The sequence below is a fragment of the Embiotoca jacksoni genome, unplaced genomic scaffold, assembly GCF_022577435.1.
Source record: "Embiotoca jacksoni isolate LCO1_2020_lvr unplaced genomic scaffold, fEmbJac1.0.p SCAF_95, whole genome shotgun sequence".
NCBI classification, from domain to species: Eukaryota; Metazoa; Chordata; class Actinopteri; family Embiotocidae; genus Embiotoca; species Embiotoca jacksoni.
In genome coordinates, this window is record NW_027185453.1 from 244845 (window position 1) to 260819 (window position 15975).

At 43.4% G+C, this 15975-nt stretch overlaps 1 protein-coding gene across 1 annotated transcript in view; it reads left to right on the forward strand.

Annotated features, from left to right (window-relative positions):
• Positions 1-1851: 1851 nt before the first annotated feature.
• Positions 1852-15975, forward strand: part of opn5 (opsin 5) — a 62117-nt gene continuing 47993 nt past the window's right edge. Inside the window, exons 1-2 of the mRNA XM_069142016.1 lie at positions 1852-1939; positions 14831-14936. The gene's annotated coding sequence lies outside the window, so the exon portion shown is untranslated. The remainder of the gene's footprint in view (positions 1940-14830; positions 14937-15975) is intronic.

The following is a 15975-nucleotide window of genomic DNA, read 5'->3' on the forward strand; positions in this document are numbered from 1 at the left end:
CTTTCTCATTGAATGTTTTTTTTAAATTTTTTTCCGGACTGTACAAATAATACTAAAGACACCAAAACTAAATATATGGAATTATGTGGTTATTAAAGAAAGAAAGAAAGAAAGAAACAAAGAAAGAAAGAAAGAAAGAAAGAAAGAAAGAAAAGAGAAAACTAAACTCTGTGCAGCAGCTATCTTCTCTGAAATTTGGACTAATGAGACCAAAATCCAGATTTCCACTAGTCTAATGTCAAATCTTTGTCTCTCAGTCCAAGCAGTTCTCTTATTTTGCCCTCTGGTGTGATTTCCTTGCAACAGAAGTTCGGATTCACTTAGTTTCATCCCAACAGCTGACACTGAGATGGTGTCTACTTCTTGAACTCTAAAAAACACTCTAATCTGAAGTGCATTGACTGTAACTGTTAATTTTCGAGGCTTGAAACTCAAATGAAATTTTCCTTCTGCAGCAGCGGGAACGCTTGGTTTTCTTTCTAGCTACGGTCTTCTGTTTGATGACAGAGTTTGTTGAAGTTTCTTCAGGTTCAAAAATCATCAAAGTTCGTGCCATTTTTCAGATCGACTGACCTTCATCCGTTAACGTAATGATGGACTTGTCATTTTTCAAATACTTAGATGAACACAAACTTGCACAAAACAACTGATTGGCTCAAAAACTATTAAAAATTCCAACCCTACAATAAGTTAGTGTGCAGTTGGAACTATTGTTATGTTATAGTAATGTAATGATATTCATGTTAACTAGCTCACACTACTTTTGTACAAAAAGAGAGTTATCACTAATAAATCAATTCAGTTTCTTGCTACTTTATACTTTAACACAGACATTTTTGACTTGTATCTGCACCATGCTTACTAATACAAAATAGAGTGAACTATAGTAGTAGGCTACATTATCCTGTTATATTCAGAGTAGTAAATAAAGTGGCTTTGCTTTACCAGCAGCAATATTAAATTATTTTTTTTAGCAACCACAGTATTCAAATAAGAAATATATTGACATGGGCCATTCTGCATACTGTTGGTACTTTAAGTATATTTTCATTCTAAAAATGTTGTGCTTTTACACAAGTCAAATTTTGATGCAGGACTTCTACTTCTATGGGCTGATCTTTTACTGTAACACTGCTACTTTTACTTCAGTAAAAGGCCTGATAACATACTTCAACCCAAGGTAATGATGCTCTCCTCTCACCCCAACCGGTCGAGGCAGATGGCTGCCCACCTCTGAGTCTGGTTCTGTCGGAGGTTTTTTTTCTGTTAAGAGGGAGTTTTTCTTCCCTCTGTTGGAGGTTTTTCTCCCTTAAAGAGGAGTTTTTTTCCTTCCTAGTTTATGTGGGAATTGTTGAATTGTTGGGTTTCTCTGCATAATATTGTAAAGTTCTGCTGTAAGGACTTTTGATGTATTAAGTGCCATGAAATAACCTGTGTTATGATTTGGCTCTATATAAATAAAATTGAATTGAATTGAATTGAACCTTCACTGTAAGGCAGGATTGCCAATTAGACCCAGAAGTCTAAGGACCCTGAAGCCCCTGACTTGCTCTGTCAACTAGTTTGTTAACTTCAGCGGGCTTTATATTATGAGGTGATCCACTTCACTAATTTGAAAGACTTTTATTACCAAAAAAAATAATAACGAAGGCGCACTTTAATAAGTAGCAGGCGAGGATAAAAACCGAAAGATCGGGTGTGTTTTATTTTGAAAGCTCTGACCGGAAGCTACGATAGCTTTGGTTGCAGAGGAGAAAGGGAAAACTAAAGCCGGCTGACTGACTTGATGCTGCACCTCACCAGCGGAGCGTCAGAGCTTCTCTGCGGCTCAGAGGAGAAGTTGAAGCGGCTCTTCTGGAATCTTTGTGTTTCTTCTCCAGCAGTGGAACAGCTTTTCAGTGGGAATTACCGGGAATGACCGACGACCGATGATCGAGAGGTGAGTGATAAACCTAAGCTTCACTTCAGGATTGTTTTTTCCCTCTTTAATGTGATTCAGACAGGAAACATACAATTACAACATAAAGTGGTGACATCAGTTCCAGTTGCTAATAAGACATCACCAATGTAACGCATCCAAAAACAGTAGAGTGGGGAAAACAAATTTCTCAATTATAAACTGTCAACGCGCGACATCCTTCAAGTTAAACATGTGGGCGGCATTTCCCCCAAAATATATATTATAATATAAATATAAATATTGTCCTTTTGTTACTTTTTAAAAAAAACATTTTTTATTCCGTTTTAAAGGAATCCTGTTTGATGAAAAAAAGACACCTGGGACTTTCCAAAACAACTACTTTTTCTTCACCTATCAGGTAGCCAGCACCTTGAGAGGAACTTACAACTAGCACAATTTCAAGCATATTTTTCGGCGATTGTATGTTTAAGCACAGATGACCACAGGTGTTTATTTACATTTTTTTTTTTTTTAACTATTCTCGTGTTTTCTCTTGACATTATGTCCACTTCCTTATTATTTGGGGCCCCTCACACCCCTCAAGATCAGCTGATTTGCCTATTAAATATTAATACTATATATATATATATATATATATATATAATATAATAATACTATAATAATATATATTATGAAGTATGTTTTTTCCATTCACCTCCATCTATTAAAATCCAGCATGTAGAAAACTGCAGAAATTACTGTAAAGCAGTGATATGGTATCAAATATATTTATTCATGTTGTACAGGTTATAAGACCAATCAATAAATAAATAAAATATGTGAATATTTTCAGAATAAAATCGGTCACAGGCAGATCAAATATTGTTATTCTTCAGAGTGTTGTAAGCTGTGGTGGAGTTAATCTACTGTAGACCCAGGATAAATAGAACTCTTGTGAACAAACTGCTGCACAACAGCTGCAGAGCAGAGGAAGATCTGTGTTTTACAGCCACCATCTCTGGTAGTAAACACAAGCCATTATCAAAATCATGTTTCTAAGCATCTCTCATAAAATCAGGAGAAATATCTCCTAAAAAAGGACCTGAGGTCACCAAGATCCCAAATATAACACGAGTCTACGTCAGTCCCAATACTCTAAAAATAGTATTATATACACTGGCCACATTTTTTTTATTCTTTTCTCAGACTTAAATACATTACAACTGGTTTCATTAAATTTTGTTCATTATATATTCAGTTTATGATAATACACAGCATTCTTTTTGTCTGGTTAAAAAATCTCACACGATCCATCCAGCCATCCATTATCTATACCCGCTTTATCCTGAACAGGGTCACAGCTCACTGAGGGCGAAGGCAGACCTCACACGATAAACCAAGTAAATTTAAAGTTGCTTACTGTAGTTTAGTCTGCACTCTAAAGTTTGCATCTGAAATACTTATGATTAAATATTGTTTAAGCTTTTACAAAGCACTGATTACCTGTAAGGTCTTTGATGTTATATGTGTGATATGTAATAGTGGTAGAAGAAGAACTCAAATCCTTTACTGAAAGACAAGGAGGGCTTCCACAATATAAGAATTATTTCATTAGAACATACAGTAACATTCAGAAGCACTAAGGACTGTACAAATACACGTAAAGTGTCACAAATACTCCTGTGTATAATTACATCCTGAAAACTTTATTTTTCTAAAAGAAGTAAAACAAAGCTCTCATTGCAGTAGGAACACCGCAATCAGACAGTATTTTCATTTAAATCACTAACTTACGCAAGAAAGCTGTTTTGCCTGTCTTAAGATTGTAGTGTGCAGCTTGTAATATGCAGCTTGTAATTTGTAGTTTATAATATGCAGCTTTTAATTTGTAGTCTGCTGCTTGTAGTTTTCAGTTTGTAGTCTTCATCTTGTGGTCTACACCTTGCTTTTACTGAAATGCAAAACTTGCGTGAAGATTACATTACATTTCATTTAGCTGATGCTTTTACCCAAAGCGAATTACAATAAGTGCATTTCAACCATGAGGGTACAAACCCAGAACAACAGGAATCAAGAAAGTATGATTTTCTTCAAGAAAGCCAAACTACAAAGTTGTTATGTGGGGGGTGTTTTTCCAGGACCCAAAATGCAAGCTCACAGACTCAAGGTTTTCAAGTTCCAAAAATAGTCTTTATTGTCCAAAAAACAAACAAAAAACTGGCACCGAGCGTGTCCACTTTACGTCCAGTCGGGAGGGCAACTCAACCGACAGCTCCAGGGGGACACGGGTAACAGGGCAGCCGGCAGACCAGCGGAAGGGACGGCGTCAACAATTTTCCAAGCTGGGAGGGCAACTCCACCGACTGGTGATTTTGACGGGGATATCCGCAGGAGACACAGAGGCCGGAGGAACGGGAACAGGTACAGGACTGACGGAGAGCTGACGGGAGACAGACGGAGAGCAGACAGAGGACGGACAGGTGGCTAAACAAAAATGCACCGACAACCAGAGTTGTGCAGGGGCAGGTTACATATAGTCTGGGGAGGTGATCAGGGAGATGCAGTACACCTGCAGGTGGTGAGTGGCTGCATCTGCTGGGACTGGTGAGGGGCGTGGCCACGGGAGGTGAGTGGCGTGGCCACAGACAAAGACAGGGGACACAGGAGGAGAGGTGATCGGGGGCAAAACGGAGGACAAAACTGAACTCCTGACAGTACCCCCCCCTCAAAGGGAGCCTCTCGGCGACCAAAACTGGACCGGACGGGAGGAGGGGGGACCGGAGGAGGGACGGAGGACAACACTAACACAAGACATGAGACAGGAAACCTAGGTGGACGGAAGAATGCCACGGGGCAGGACGGACTGGGGTGACCGCTCCGGAGGACGGCCACGGGGCAGGACAGGTTCGGGGGATCTCTCCGGAGGACGCCCACGGGGCAGGACGGGTTCGGGGGACCTCTCCGGAGGATGATGACGAGGCAGGGCTTCGACCGGGATGGAGGACGAAGCCGGAGGCGGAGCGACGACATTCCTGGAGGACGGAGCAGGAGGCGGGGCGGCGTCCGCGCCTGAGGCCGGAAGCACGACCTCACTGGAGGACGGGGCCGGAGGCGTGGCGCCGACCTCGCCGGAGGCCGGAGACGGGGGCGTGGCGTCGACCGCGCCGGAGGCAGCAGGGGCCGGTGGCGTGGCGACGACCGCACAGGAGGATGGCGCCGGGGCGTCGACCACCCTGGAGGACGGAGCCGGAGGCGTGGCGACGACCACCCTGGAAGCAGCAGGAGCTGGAGGAGGGGCGTCGACCACCCTGGAGGACAGAGTCGGAGGCGTGGCGACGACCATGCCGGAGGACGGGGCCGGAGGTGTGGCGACGACCGCGCCGGAGGACAGAGACGGGGGCGTGGCGACGACCGCGCCGGAGGCGGGGCGTCGACCGTGCCGGAGGCAGCAGGGGCCGGTGGCGTGGCGACGACCGCACAGGAGGATGGAGGAGGGGGCGGGGCGTCGACCACCCTGGAGGACGGAGCCGGAGGCGTGGCGACGACCGCACCGGAGGCGTGGTGTCGACCGCGCCGGAGGCAGCAGGGGCCGGTGGCGTGGCGACGACCGCATAGGAGGACGGAGGAGGGGGCAGGGCGTCGACCACCCTGGAGGACGGAGCCGGAGGCGTGGCGACGACCATGCCGGAGGACGGGGCCGGAGGCGTGGCGACGACCACGCTGGAGGCAGCATGGGCCGGTGGCGTGGCGACGACCGCACAGGAGGATGGAGCCGGAGGCGGGGCGTCGACCGCGCCGGAGGCAGCAGGGGCCGGTGGCGTGGCGACGACCGCGCCGGAGGATGGAGCAGGAGGCGGGGCGTCGACCCATCCGAAGGCAGCAGGAGCTGGAGGCAGGACGTCGATGACCCGTCCAGCGACGGGGAACGAAGGAGCAGCATTACTGCCGCATAGGCCATGCTGAAGGTACTTGAGGGCCAATGCCCGGGCCCGGATGGCGTCCGGATCTCTCGCCGGCGCTGCGGGGGTAGAGAGTTCGTAGGGGGGACCGACGGGGCTGAGGGCTCGCCCGTAGCGACCGACGGGGCTGTGGGCCCGCTCGTAGCAACCGACGGGGCTGACGGCTACACGTCCAGAGATTAAGGGCGCAGCAGGACCGGATGGCCGGTGACCCCGGCGTCGCCACCCTCCTTCTGGGGGGGTCCCAGAAGGCCAGGCGGGTTCACTCGAACTCAGTCCGGGGTTCAGCGGAAACCGTGTCATTCAGGCGGGCCTGATTGGAAAAATATTGAAATAAAGTCATGTATTTAGGATTCGAGTCTGTGGCTGCTGGGTCCTTCCGTGGTCGGTGCATTCTGTTATGTGGGGGTGTTTTTCCAGGACCCAAAATGCAAGCTCACAGACTCAAGGTTTTCAAGTTCCAAAAATACAGTCTTTATTGTCCAAAAAACAAACAAAAAACTACAAACCAAAAGGTGGCACCGAGCGTGTCCATTTTACGTCCAGTCGGGAGGGCAACTCAACCGACAGCTCCAGGGAGACACGGGTAGCAGGGCAGCCGGCAGACCAGCGGAAGGGACGGCGTCAACAATCTTCCAAGCCGGGAGGGCAACTCCACCGACTGGTGATTTTGACGGGGATATCCGCAGGAGACACAGAGGCCGGAGGAACGGGAACAGGTACAGGACTGACGGAGAGCTGACGGGGAGCAGACGGGAGACGGACGGAGAGCAGACAGAGGACGGACAGGTGGCTAAACAAAAATGCACCGACAACCAGAGTTGTGCAGGGGCAGGTTACATATAGTCTGGGGAGGTGATCAGGGAGATGCAGTACACCTGCAGGTGGTGATCAGGGGTGAGTGGCTGCATCTGCTGGGACTGGTGAGGGGCGTGGCCACGGGAGGTGAGTGGCGTGGCCACAGACAAAGACAGGGGACACAGGAGGAGAGGTGATCGGGGGCAAAACGGAGGACAAAACTGAACTCCTGACACAAAGTGCTATCAGTAAGTGTCATTTTAAGTGCTACTAAAGTTCTACTATTCAAGGTAAAGTCTGAAGAGGTGTGTTTTTAGTTTGCGGTGGAAGATGTACAGAGTTTCTGCTGTCCTGATGTTGGTGGGGAGCTCATTCCACCATTTAGGAGCCAGGACAGCAAACAGTCGTGTTTTAGTAGAGTGTTGAGCTCGCAGAGAGGGAGCAACAAGCCGATTGGTAGAAGCAGAGCGGAGGGAGCGGGCTGGGATGTAAGGTTTGACCATGTCCTGGATGCAGACTGGACCCGATCTTTTTGCAGCGCGGTACGCAAGTACCAATGTTTTGAAACGGATGCGGGCAGCTACTGGTAACCAGTGAAGGGAGCAGAGGAGGAGCGGAGTAGTGTGAGTGAATTTCGGGAGGTTAAAGACCAGTTGAGCTGCTGCATTCTGGATGAGCTGCAGAGGTCGAATGGCGCAAACAGGTGGACCTGCCAGGAGGGAGTTACAGTAGTCCAGACGTGAGATGACCAGAGCCTGGACCAGAACCTGCGCCGCCTTCTGAGTGAGAAGAGGACGTATTCTCTTGATGTTGTGCAGCATGTATCTACAGGAACGCGTCGTTGCAGCGATGTTGGCAGAAAGAGAGAGTTGACTGTCGAGTGTCACGCCGAGGTTCCTAGCAGTCAGGGTCGGGGATAACACAGAGTTGTCCAGGTCGAGGGTGGGAGAGTCTTTCCCCGGAAGGAAGAGCAGTTCGGTCTTGTCGAGGTTGATTTTCAGGTGGTGTGAGGACATTCACTGAGAGATGTCAGTCAGACAGGAAGAGATTCGTGTGGTAAGTATATATACTTACATCATTTCACTCTTGAGGATGTTTTTCCTTTTCTAAAAGTGACCTGTATCATGTTAGATTTAAAAAGGCAGCTAGTCTGACCCCTTTAATTTTGCATTAGAATAGCTAGAAGGTTATTGCTGGTATCATGCAAATAAATCCAACCTCATCTAAAGTGCATGTGACTGGGAACACCTTTTCTTGACTATAACATCTGCATTTGTGTGAGGCACAAGTGGTTTTGCTTTTGGCAAGTTCTTAGACATTATCATGAGAGAAATTGAAATCACAGTATCAGGTCTTTATTCACTGTGACTCTGAATGTGTCAAAGAGTTGCTTCAAGTTAAGTGTTTCTCAGTTTACTGACAATCACGAGTAACATAAATATTAAATATCAGTAAGGGTGTTTAAAAGTAGTTTGTAATTGATGTAAAACTAATCCATACAGGGACGTACAGGAAAATGCAGCAGAATAGTTGTCTTTTAAAATTGAGATTGCATAGAAGTTGAAATTGATATAACATTTTTAACACGACTCTAAACTAAATTGAATAGATTGAGCTTGTGTTTATATTTTTTGTGATTTTAAATTTAGATTAGAAGGAGTTTTCCAGAATACTGTTTGAATACAAAACTTATAATCGTGGGTATTTATTTTGAAACCTACAGTCTATCAAAGTGCAGCAAAGTTGAATTACTTGTTTATTGTAAGGACTGACCTGGTGATCTACACATGAAATTATGTTTTACTGAAGTGATGAAGCTGGATAACACAAGCCCAAGCGCGACCTCATGATTTTGACCTGTTAAAAAGTTTTTAATGACAGTATTCAATACCTCCTTTTTAAATAAAATTGTTAAAAACTATTCTCTGCACATTATATTTCCTCAGGATTAGTCCAGAGATATTCATTACTTTGGACATTGTCGACAAATCCAACAAAAGGATAAATGCAAATATTACATTTGTCATTACGTTGTCTGTGGTACCCAGCCCCAAACCAATTAGACTCTAATTATTAGAGCCTTCTGAAGACATAAATGATAAACAAAAACAGGTTTATATTTGTTTTAAAAAAAAGCCCCAATAATATCCTAAAGCAACTGGGCATTGTAGTTTTTAGCAAACATTACTCATATTGGAGTAAGTGGCACATTTAATGAGACTATTTTCTTTTATGTTGATTGATACACATTGATTTACCAGGAGCTTTTGGACAGAAGTGGATGTGTTTGGCACTAACTTTGGATAAAACTTCTTGTAGGATGAGGTAATTGTTGGTTTTGTACATTTTAATTGGATTTATTGGCAATAATAAAATGCATATTACCAAATTTATCCTTTTAACTGGATACATTTTAAGGCAGAGAAAGAGTGAGAAGGATGACACGAGTTGGGGGATAAATGTGACCTGTCTGAAACCAGCTGGTTGATCTTAAAGAATCACAGTTCCTTCCATGAATAAGTGCTAACAATTTTCATTTGACATTTTTTTCACATGCCTGAGCTTCCACCTGAGGTGCTATAAGTCTCATCTCTTATTTTTCATTATTACGTTATCACTGTTTTTTAAAACTTCACATTTGATCTATTTGTCAAGAATAACTTTGACGACTTGTCCTCTCTTGGCTCGGGAGGAAATCTTTCATTTCAGAGTTGAAGAAATGTAACCGGGAAAATAGTGAATTTATATAATTGCCATTCACTGGATACACTTCTGCTTTATTAGGATCAGTCTGCTGTCTTGTCGGCGTTTAGTGCTACTTCGCTTTGAGTGACTCGACCCACTCACGTCCCCACATTCTCAACATTTTGTCAGGAATCCGGTTTTCCTCCGTTTTGCCCCCGATCACCTCTCCTCCTGTGTCCCCTCAGTCCCCTGTCTGCTTGTTCGGTGTCCTCCTCTCCTCACCTCCCATAGCCACGCCCCTCACCGGTCCCAGCAGCTGCAGCCACTCACCCCGGATCACCACCTGCAGGTGTGCTGCATCTCACTGATCACCTCCCCGGACTATATGTACCCTGCCCCTGCACTCCTTTGGTTGTCGGTTCATTAGTTCGTCACCCGTTCGTCCTCCGTTCGTCCTGTTCCCATTCCCCCGGCTCCAGTTCCACCTGCAGAGCTACCTGTCGGAGTCACCAGTCGGTGGAGTTGCCCTCCCGACTCGGAGGATTATTGACTCTGTTTTTTCCAGCGGTCCTGTCCGCCGTGTCTCCCTGGATCAGTCGGTTGAGTTGCCCTCCCAACTTGGAAGCAAGTGGACACTGTAGGTGCCACCTTTTGGTTTGTTTGTTCGTTTGTTTGTTTTTGGTTATCGAAATAAAGACTGCATTTTGGAACGAAAACTCGAGTCTGTGAGCCTGCATTTGGGTCCTGGTAAAACACCAACCTCGTAACACATTTTGATGTAAACAATTTGATGTTGGGAAGCCCCACGTATTCCAGGTCACATCTGTTTGATGGAGACCAGAGAAATGGTTCCTCAACTGTTTGATGTGCCTGTGCTTCTGCATTTTTACTCCGTGCCTCCGTTCTTTTGGCCCCACCCTGAGTTCAAGCCCTCATTTCCAATCTCAACGAGTCTCGCTTGACATAAGATCGTCATGGTAGCAACAGGTCCTCCTCACAGACTAATTAAATCCACTGTGGAAAAGCCGCTCTGTCTCTGACAGGCATTCCAACTGCTAAACTGGAAACAAAATCTGGATTTTTCTCATGTTAGTTTGCTTCTTTCTGTCTGAGTATTGACTATTTTATTGAGGGAATTAAACACATTTCCTCAACATTGCATGACACTTTCTGAGGCAAATCAAAGCCTGTATTCCTTCAATTTAAATTTCCCTAAGCCTAATAAAACCACAAATGTTGGCATACGACTAAGCACCCAGGATCCGCTTCAACACAATAAAGAGGACTGCTTTAACTTGTAGCCACAAAAAATGTTTGTTTTCATGTGCTTCTTGCCATTGGAAATAATGCTGGGTCACTCCCTGGTGCGAACGAGACCCAATTTCACTGTGTGAATATGGGTCGGGCCACCCTCCCTCGGGAATCGTTTGAGTCGTTCCATCCTACTGGGCGAAGACCTCGGTTTAATGTAACCAATTGGCAAAAGCTGAAATCGACTGACACTAACTCTGGCATCCACCAAAGCTTTTTATACCAGTACAGCATATTCATTACATTATTTTAATGAACAGCATCAGCGTGATGAGGTGCTGAGCATTTATTCTGCACTGAGTGTTGAATGTTTGGCGATTTTGTTCTGTCAGAGAGTTGAAAAATGTTAACACTGCACTCATCACTGTCACCAGCCGTCCAATCAAAGTGAAGGAGGGGAGGGACAAACGCGGTTAACCACCCAACACTGGTCACTGATTGGTCCGCCCTTCAGAGCAAACGCTAATAGGAGCCGAGTTACTAGACTGTCATCACAGCAAAGAAAACTGAAGATGTGAGCATCAGACGGTGCAGACAGGCTATGTAGTTAGCTGGACATGGTAACATTTGGGTCTCACTTTAGAGCGGATAAATACAACTTTATGTATTCCTTCGCCTTTTTGTATTGTTGGTTTTTGGTCTGCGAAAAAAGACATGTCCCTCCACATTCACTACACACCAAGTACGGCCCCACAGACACTTTAACAGGCCTTGAAATACAAATCTGCAGTACTAATCAGTAGGCAGCAGATGGCCATTATCTCGTAATAATCTGATGATTTATGGTGTGAGGAGGTTAAAAGCCTGATAAATTGCTTGAATGTTGTGATAACTTCTGTCTGGCAAGATCATCCTTTTTTATGGCAGGTTCTTTTTAATTGTGTAGTTTACATTTTTGTAAAAAATCAGACTTAAGAACTATTAACATTTTTTTTTAGACAAGTGGGTTTCTGGATTGATGATAGTTACTGGATAAAGAAATCCTTTTTGACATACTGTAATGTGCCTCCATGCATTAACAGTTGTTTTAATCCAAGGACACATCTAATTGGTCAGCTTTTATTAAAAACAAATGGTTCCTGTTGTCCTGCTTGGGATGATAATTTGAAAACAGAGGAGTCAACGCTCTCACATGCAGAAAGTCAACATGCTGTTCAGTTTACTGTGATGGATGACTGAAAGTTTTGGAGTTTTATTTATAATTTGTAGTGACATGGGAAAAATAGTGTCTGCCTAGAAGCAAAGAGCAAATAGAAAAAAAATGTATAAAGGCAAATTTTGGCATAAGAAAATGATTACCATTTGTCTGTCTTTAAAGATGCACTAATTCATAATTTGTTGTCATTAATATATCATTTGACAATGTGTAACATAAAAGGGGTCGCTTGTTGTAACACATGCTTCTAAAATTATAACGTAACTCTGATGCTCCCCTTCAGCAGTGCCAAGTGTTTCCGTTTATTCTGAATCACTGCTTTGGTTAATTTATCGTCTCCACTCCCATCAGTGCAGAGACACAAAAATAAGTCTGATAAATAAAAGGTATTCTGTCCAGCACGATGAAGCATCTATGACACAAATGGGAAAAATATAGAACTGGTTCGTGGACCATCTCAATTCGGCCCACAACATCCTCAAAGGAAAACAAAACGACCCTCCAAAAAAATCAAAACATTTTGAGACGAATGTCTTTAATGAATCTGTACAGTTATTTACAGGGTTCCTGCTGGTTGGAAATTTCATGGAAAATTAAGGCATTTCTAGAAGTCTTTTCCAGGCATGGGAAGTCAAGGAATTTCAAGAGTTATTTTTCAGGCCAAGTAATAGAATTGTTTTCAGTTGCCATTTATCAAAATATAATATTTTCCATGCGGTCTTCTTTTTATCACGTTATTTCAGGTGTGTACTGTATTGCCTGAGTGGTTTTATTATCTTTCTGTTCGTCAACAAAAACTTCTACGAAAGAGATGTCTTTTCTTGCTCAGCAAGGCCAACTTGCAGGAAAATATAGAGCTTTAGCTACAAAATGAAGACTTCAAGGACTGGGTGATAAAAAGAGACGACAGAAAAGCTGAATGTAAAGTTTTTTAAACAGCTATAGATCTATCAAATAGGGGAGGGAACCCTTCACTGCCACACCAACAGTAAGAAGCATGTTGGCTTTTTACTGTTTCTATTTGAAAAATGTTGTGCACATTGCCAGTTTTTTTGCACAAAGGTCAGTGTGTTAATAATGGTGCATAGATCTAGTTGTGTGTGACCATTATTGCGCAGTAGGTTTAAGGTTTGATAGCTTGTAGATTCATGGGAATAATACAAAACACATTTCCTGGCCTTTTCAGCACAACAGCAGCCTGTTCTTCTGCCCATTATGGGTCGTGAAGTTTCAGCTTTTAAGTCAGTGAAAATCAAGGAGTTTGACATTTGAGTGGGTACCCTGTATTTCACTTGGTTCCAACAGAGGGCGCATCGATGCAGGCATTACCAGTTTACACCAAAGATACCAGACAAGACGGTGTAGAATCGGCATAATAACAATGACTCGTCATACGTTTGTTTTAACTGACAATCCCAGGCTTTTTTTGTAGCCGGACTTAATTTGTAACAGTAATAGTGAGTTACTTGTAACACTTGTGTCACACAGACACGGCTGTTTCACAAAGGAATTGACGAGGTGATCCTCTCAAAACTCTGCCATTTTCATCCGTCAACATTTTGTAACTGATGTGACCAGCTGACCGAGCTACAATCTGATCAGCTGTTAAAAGTGACATGCTTTTCTTTCCAAAACTGCCTTAGGGCAGCTTGACAAGCCGAGTCGCAGGCGACACCATCAGCTGGTTTGAGTCTAGCGGAGATGGGCCAGTTCACCCTGCTGCAACCTTTCACTGCAATGTTCTCATACAGTTTTTTCTCATCGTAAATCTTTGGTCTGAACTCAGCTTAACAGTAACAGTAGATTTTGATGATCGTAAAGCAGTCTGCCTTAAGTATATTGTCATAACATAATACTGTGTTTCATCACTGGCATCTGCAGTGGTGCTACAAGATGTAGGTTATTGCAACCTCAGTCACCAGACTGACAAACAGCTGTACATAAAATTCAACATCAGGCCATCTGAGCTGGAAAACAGCCTTGAGTAAAGCAATCTGTTATATTAAAACAAATTCATGTAGTTGAACATAATTCAGCAAAATTAGTTTCATGTGTGGGGTACTTGGCTACTTTATCTAAGTCAAGATGGCCCTCTGGGGAAAAAACACATTTTCCAAACCCTAAATCAAGAAGCTAAAGTGGCAAATATTTTTCTCAACAGATGGTGAAGATTTAAAACTGTGTTTGACTGACATTGGAGACAAAAAACACACAAATCAAAGCTAAAATTACTATTATGCTAGACATGTGCTTACACAAGCGCACACACACACACACACACACACACACACACACACACACAATTACTGCAAATATTACACAATTAAAAACACAAGCTCACTATTTTGGTGTTTTACTATCTAAAAGGTACATATAAACAAGTCATATTTCACCATATGTAAACAATAAGTCTTGTATAATCTGCCAAAAACAATTTTAAATGTATCCTCACATGCAAAAAAATGATTGGTGATGCATATGTTTTTAGCATTAGCTTTTTCATTGTTCGTGAGACAGTTACATTAGCAGAACACAATATACCCAGCATTAATAATCGATAGACAGAGAGGTAAATGTTATTGTGTTGTATTACAGGGTTACAAACTGCATGTAATGTGTTGTATTACTGTTGCTTTGAGACCTTGTTCTGAGCCACAGGAGTGTAAAACATTGTTTCACAAATAATAACCTAAAGGCCTGTGCTTTAATTATTGTGATGAAACGGACAAGCTTGCAACACTTTGTCAACATGTGAGAATTCACCTCCCTTGCTGTTTGCATAAAAGCAGTTTTAACTGAGAACATCGGGTGATTAGTGTTGACTGCACAGTTTGAACAACAAAATACAGTTTGAGCTTAAACGTCAGGTTTTGTCTTGAATTCAGTTTTAAATCCTGTCTGCCTGCACGTATATTTTCTGTACTGATGATGTCAATAATTCAAATTGTCTGCCTTTATTCAGGTCCTGTGTGACGGACCTTGATTGCTCAGTAATTTAAACAATTAATCACATTTGCACAGTGTGAACGTCCTGAAGGCAAGGGCACAGCGAGTGGGGCTCTCTTCTGCACTGCACGGGCAATCAAAGGAGGAAAGGGCCCTTAGGTCCGACGGCAGTGTTTTACCTGTAAGTATCTGTATTAAGTATACAGCATTCATTCATTCAAGCCACTAAAAAAAAAAAAAAAAAAAAAAAAATCTTTATTCAAGGAGAAAATGTCTATTGTTTAATGTAGGAGAGACACAAGGGCATTGATTGACCTAATTATGGAAGTCTGTGGGCTTTGGGAGCTGATGATGTGTGCTTTTAATGTGATGACTCAAGACTGGAGCCATGAACTGAAACAACGAGCTGCGCACAATTGAAGCGACTGAATGACGTGTGTGTCTTGTGATCTCTCCATTCAGCCCTGGATGCACATGATTTCATGGCTCAAACTTCTCTGTCAAGAAAGGATGTTGTTAGGTTGTTCTCCTCACTTCTCCATAAATGCTGAAGATTGCAGTGTGACATAAGGATAGGAGTAAACTCTGATACGAATCAGTAATATTAACTTTAACTAAAGCTGCATCAAACAGTATTTTGATGCTAAGAATGACTAGATGGAATATGTGAAAGGTCCCTAATACCTCTCACCTCGATGGACCTGTTTAGCCTAATTTGACTAATTTTTTTGGGCCTGCTACATGACAGAAACAGCTGGCAATCAATTGCTGGTAAAGTTAGCGCCCAGCTGTTGTGGGACATTGAGCAGTTTAAAAACCAGGACTTTCTCCCAGGTGCTTCAGGTCTGTTGGCTGTCAAAAAAAGGTTACTTGTTGCTAATATACTTCCTAAATGTGGCCAAAAAACAACAACAATGATGACAAAATCACATAATGCAGCTTAAGGCTAATACGTACTAGTAGGGTTAACAGTTCAATCCACAAGTGGTACAGTTTGTCTGTTCAAGTAGAAAAGTGCGGGTGGATCGAAAAGTTGTGCGGAAACAGACTGCAGCACGGTGACATCCACAGAGCAGAGGGAAGCAGCAGCTTTCATGAGTAAATCTTCCATGTTTGGTCACTTCAGTTACACGTTTTTGTGTCCTCTGGCATTTGCAGAGGGAAGCAGCAGCTTTCATGAGTAAATCTTCCAAGTTTGGTCACTTCAGTTACACGTTTTT